The sequence below is a fragment of the Alligator sinensis genome, unplaced genomic scaffold (genome assembly GCF_000455745.1).
Source record: "Alligator sinensis unplaced genomic scaffold, ASM45574v1 scaffold218_1, whole genome shotgun sequence".
In the NCBI taxonomy this organism is placed as follows: domain Eukaryota; kingdom Metazoa; phylum Chordata; order Crocodylia; family Alligatoridae; genus Alligator; species Alligator sinensis.
The window spans coordinates 2,472,152-2,477,936 of NW_005842083.1; the positions used below are offsets into that span (position 1 = coordinate 2,472,152).

Here is a 5,785-nt window from a genome sequence, read left to right on the forward strand (position 1 = left end):
CGCTGGGGTGGGGGCAGCTCTGCCTGGAGTCTCTCTGCTCCCCCCGTCCGCAGAGAGGCAGTGCTCCAGGGAAGTCCCCCGGAGTGGGGCCGGCACAGCTGGGCCGCGAGCCCCGTCCCCTCCCGCGCCAGGCGCGGCTGGATCCGGGATCAGCCCCTTTGTGTCCGGCCGCGCTGCGCCCTCGTCGCAGCCGCATGGCCTGGGGGGCGCGTCCACACCTGGCAGGGCTGAGAAGAGGCGAGGCTGCGGGGGAGGTGTCTGAGGCTAAACTCTGACTGGGTCTGGCAGACTCTCGTGTTTCTTAAATGCCTTTGAATTGGGATTTGGGTTGCCCTAGATTCAGCTTGCCCACAGGTTGGTTTTTTGAGGCCCCAAATTAGTAGGATTCAGCTGTTTCCTCCGCATTTCAGGCTGTAGTTCTGTTCCCTCTGGGTGCTCTAGACCTGCAATTAATGCAAAGCAATAAACTCCGGAGCAGTTTGAGCTGGAGTAAGCTACTCCTGGGCATAGAGTCTGCATGTGCACCCAGGACAGCAGCACGTTGAGGCATGGCAGAGCAGGCCCACGCTAGCAGGGTGCTGAAGGGCATCAGCTCTGGGTTCCTGAGGGGCGCTGAAAGTGCAGAGCCTCTGGCGGGGTGACAGGCAGCAGCCTGGCCCCCAGCTAGCTGGCTTGGCAGGGTGCAGTTCATGCCCCTGGTTACATGCGCTTAATCAGAGTGAATTACCCTGGTGTAAAATAGTACATTCCTGGATAGTACTATTTTAGAACAGCATAAATTAGTTTACTGCAGCCTGCTACCCTCACACCTGTAGACAACGATGCTTTACTCCACAGCTAATTACTTTACCCTGCACTAAAGAGCTTGTGTAGAGGCAGGCAGTGGGCACAGCTACATGAGACGCTGGCTGCACAGTAGCACATCACAGTGCCAACAATGCTAATATGCTACAGTGCAGTATTATTAGGCTACTGCGCAGTAGCATCACAGATGTTCACTGGTACTAATACACAGTAACTCTCATTGCTGCACATTTAGGGCACTTTTAAGCATGCATGCATCGCAACACTGGGCAAGCGCCTAGCGCTGTGACGCATACAATTGTATGAGCGGCAAAATGTGCATCAGCATTGGGAAAAGCAGCAGATCTCTGGCACATCACTGGAAAAAAAGGATGTGTATAAATGCTCTTATTTAGTACTTGATTATATGAGTACTAAATAAATGTGCAGTAACCACTGCACAGTAGCATCTCATGTAGACATGCCTACCAAATAGCAAACTAGTACTGAGGTTGAGGAGCTGTGCTCCCCTGGGGGAAATGAATGCTTGTTAAGTTCAACTCCTTTTTTCTTTGCAAATATCACAAAAGGGTCTATACCTGCTGTAAACATAATATGCATAAAGCGACAGCTAGGTTGCGGTGGGTTTTTGACTGACAGGATCGTAGTCCTCACAGTGCTCTGAGAGGTGCATGCACAACTATCCTAATTAATAATAGCTTTTCCCTTGGTACCGGTCTGAAAAAAATGTATCCTTTTGTTCACTTATTGCTCTGAGCCTCAGCCACTAACTCCCAAACTTAATTTTATGTTCTCCAGGAATTCCATTGAATGCAGTAGAACTATTCATGAGTTAAGCTGTGTACAGATGTAAGTACTTCCAAGATCAGGACCAATGTGACAAACCTATTTCCAGGCAAAATAGTGTGTAGATACCTTTTGACTTGCAATATTAAAATAGCTGACAAATAGTAGCACGTTGACACTTGCATGTGTCTCAAGTGTTCTCAAAAGGCATCTAAACATTCAGGTTTTCAAAGCTTTGCATTACCCAAAAGTATTAAGTGAATTTCTCCTGAGGCAACTGAAACAAATTGATACTCCTTCTTCCACAGCTCTCCAGCCAACATCGTTTTATCTGCTGCACTGAACTCTCTTATCTTTCCTTCCAAAAGCAAAATTCTTCTCCTTGTTGCACCATTAAAATCTCAGGATTTACTCTGGATTTGTGCCAGTGTAAATGAAAGCAGAATTTGGCTCCAGTCCTGAATTTATAGGATTATAACGTGTGTGTCCTGCTGTTTTTGTGTTTAAAAAATTTCAGCCTCGGTAGCAGTCCTTTACAAGTCTAATTTCCATAGTTACACGTTCCATTATTGTACATGTAATTCCAAATAATCTTCTTGCAATTGTCTCTCTGTGGGTTTCTATTTACTGTTAATTTTCCCTCACAGATTTTCAGATATAATTATTTAAAGCCACTGTTGTTGTGTTTGTAGGAGTGTCATTCCTAGGTACTTTAATGCACTATAAATATTTGTAGGACTCTCTTCTTTGAGATTCTCCTCTTCTGATAACTGAGGGACATAATAAGGGTGCTGTGCTGAGAATTCAGTCCAGGGGAGGGCTGCACAGCTCATGGGTTTTGCATGGGGAGGGCAAATGCAAATTTTGATGTGGTCTCCACAAGAGGCTTCCTGTGAGGCTTGCTAAATCAGTGCTTCTCTAATGTGGCAAACCATGCCACCCTCCCAGGTCTGACCTACCCATGCAGCAGACTGGCAGAGATACCCAAACAATAAAAGCTATAGAAGTGGTCTGGCTGAATTAGCATGTTGCCTGCGCTAATTAGCCAAACCAAGAAGTATGGCCCATGTAGAACAGTGAGCTAATGTCAGTATGTTGCTCCATCAGTCCTCGAACCTGCTCTGAATGAGCTCTGTACCAAGGGGACATATTGTGGACAGAATTTGTTTAAACCCCTTGGCCTTGCTTGTGCTTTCATCCCCATGTTTCTACTCTGGTTAGATTTTCCAACAATAGAAATCTACCATTTAGGGTCCATTACCCACACTTTCATAATTACAGAAATGAGCTTCGTACCTGGGGAGAAAACATCATCGTCGTCGTCATCATCAAAAGCAAACCAAGTCTACCAAATGGAACCATATTTTCTGGACATCTGCCATACATCTGCAAAAATACCTTTTTATTGAATATCCTGGACACAACTGCAGAAGGTTCGTTCCTTCCTTACCCTTTCCCAAGTTTGTTCCTCATGCGGTCACTTAAATTTGTTGATGAATGCATGTAGACCTGTGCTGAAGCAAGTCTACAAGGTGGACTCCTAGGCAAGTCTGGAGTGTTTGAAAATCTATAGGAGCTTTCATTGGTGGCCAGTAGTTCTAATGGCCCTTCCCCATGGTCACATTGAAATTTCACGTGACAGAAAACTACTGCTGTTCTCATTTCAACATGCTTTAGTTATATTTGAATAATCTGTAGAAAGGAGGAAATATTTTCTGTGTAGAACATGCATGTCTATTCCATATAAAATATGTTATATCACATTTATTGCTGTTGTCAGTGCTGGTCTTTCTTTTTAATGATCCGTTCCAGCCATGGGAATTAACTAGTTAATTAACTAGTTAAAAAGTTAAAGAAATGGCTAATTTTTAACTGTAACTAGTTAAATTTTTCAGCTGTCAACTTTTAACTTTAACTAGTTAAAAAAAAGATTAACTTTAACTTTTTTTAAAGTATAAGTTAAAAGTTAAAAAAATTGAAATCTGGCTTTCCCAGAGTTTTTTCTGACAGCTACTCCTAGGACTTAAATGGAATGATAGTTCTTTATTGAAACTCTAGGACTTCTTGTTTGAGAGACAGAGAGTAGCATGCCTTCCTATGAAATATGGTCTCTTAAGAACTGTAATTCTCAGAGTTCCTTAGTTCATGCTGGCATTTTTCTGTGCATTTGCAGAAGTCAACAGGGCAGCCAGTTGGCTGCAGGAGGGAACAAGCACAAGCAAGCAGAGACATTGATCCCAGTAAGAGTGGGAGCGAATAGTGAGGGTGAAGCAGATGATGACTTTTTTTAGTTTTAATGAAGATTAGAACCAGCAGCCCAAGGGCCCAAGAAGTTGAGCATTACTTCTCATCTGTGAGAAACTTATCTGAGATGTCACCTACTATGAAAAAACTACTCATCTGTTATAACACAAGCATTCCTTCATCTACCCCTGTAGAGTGATTGTTTAGTAGTGGGGGCTTAGTTTTGCAAGACAGAAAAGGAAAATTGTCAGATGTACGTTTTGAAGCTTTTGCTGAAGTTCAATAAGCATGTTTAAACAGTTTTGCTATGCAACTGAACATTCTTTTTCTCATTTGAGCCTAATTTTGATTTTCAGACACTCATTATTTCTAATTCAGATGTATTTCATACCCTTTTGTTACCTTTTGAGAAATAAAAATTGTAACAACAGAGGTTGTCTGTGGAAACAGCTTTCATTTGTTATCTGGCTTTGAATATCTCCTTTCTGTTATTTTGGTATACCTATATGATGCATTGACTTCTACAAAGTACTTCACACGGAGAGGGTGAGAAAGATCTAACATTACATAGGTATTGGTAAATTGTTATTCTGAAAACTGTATGACAAGTATAACATTGTTTGCAGGTAAAGCAGGGTGAGTTCTGAGTAAATTAGTGCGCTTCTGTGGGCTTATGGAAAAGAAACCCACTCATTGCATTTGAAAATGAAAATGATGCTAAAAGGCAATTCACCGTGTTCCACACATTTCTCATGAATCAACTTAACTAGTTACTCTCTTTTTAACTTACCTTTTAACCAGCTGAAAGTGGAAATATTTAACTTTTAACTTAACTCAAGTTAATTTTAAAGGCTGCTAACTTTTAACTTTAACTAGTTATATTTTTCATAAACTTTTCCCATGACTGATTAGTTCAGATAAAAACAAACAGAAGTGGGCTTAGCTTATTATAGACTTGACCATTATGACTAGGGACACAAATTACTCATAAACTTATATAAGTGATGTGAAACCAGTTCAAATCTGTAACACGACAGAAGTTCTGCGCACATAAACTGCTTTCAAAATGGCCGAAACTGTTTTAAGATAAACCCGAATAGCTGTAGTATCAGACTTCACTGGTTTATTGAACTTATGTCCTAGATCCCCTCCAGATTCAAGTTAACTCAGTCACCCAGCATCCCAGGATGCTTTGCACCTCCCCCACAACCCCTGTCCCCCTTGCAGGTGGGGGGGTCACCTTTGGCCCAAGCTGTCTGCTGTAGCACCCCCTAGCTTCTGGCCTGAGCCACTGCAGGCATGTGGCTGCATTTCTGGAATCAAAAGTGAATGACTGTTCACTTGCTTATTGGTTTGATCTATGCAGTTTAGACTAATCTGCAAAAAATGGAATTGATTCAGCCTCAGGCTTTTTGACTATCTGTACTTAGCCAGAAGAACATTATTATTCTACAAACAGTGTCAAAAGTATACTAAGCCCTTTAGAAATAGTATGAGGATCATGTCCTAATTGCAAATAGTTTATAATTTAAAGCAATGTCCTCCAATGGGTGGTGTTGGATGGAGCTGTACGCTGCATCATAGGGCTAGGACCCTCAATTACTTGAATAGAATGGAAATATGGTCCACAATCAATAAGAACCCCTACACTTGGGACAGAACAATTGCATGCACAAATACAGACCAGGGAATTACTGGCTAGGCTAGTACTGCAGAGAAGGACCAGGTAATTACCGTAGTCCATAAACTGAATATGAACCAAAGTGTGCTCTTGTTGCAAAAAAAAAAGAAGCAGCCAAAAGTATGCTGGGTTGTATTAACAGGCATGTCATTTGCAAATCAAGGAAAGTAATTCTTCCCATCTGCTCAGCACTGGTGAGGCCTCACCTGAACTACTGTGTCTAGTTCTGGGTCGCACAATTCAAGAAGAATGTGGACAGTTTGGAAAGAG

At 42.1% G+C, this 5,785-nt stretch overlaps 1 long non-coding RNA gene across 3 annotated transcripts; it reads left to right on the plus strand.

The window, feature by feature from the left end:
- Nucleotides 1-6: 6 nt before the first annotated feature.
- LOC112550336 lies at nucleotides 7-4,167 on the plus strand. Of its 3 annotated transcripts, XR_003094126.1 has the most exons (4): nucleotides 15-354; nucleotides 1,603-1,653; nucleotides 2,872-3,023; nucleotides 3,764-4,167. It is a non-coding gene; the product is annotated as an uncharacterized LOC112550336 (long non-coding RNA). The 3 variants fall into 3 exon arrangements; XR_003094125.1 differs by having other exon boundaries at nucleotides 7-354; nucleotides 2,872-4,167; XR_003094127.1 differs by having other exon boundaries at nucleotides 7-279; nucleotides 2,872-4,167.
- Nucleotides 4,168-5,785: the final 1,618 nt, after the last annotated feature.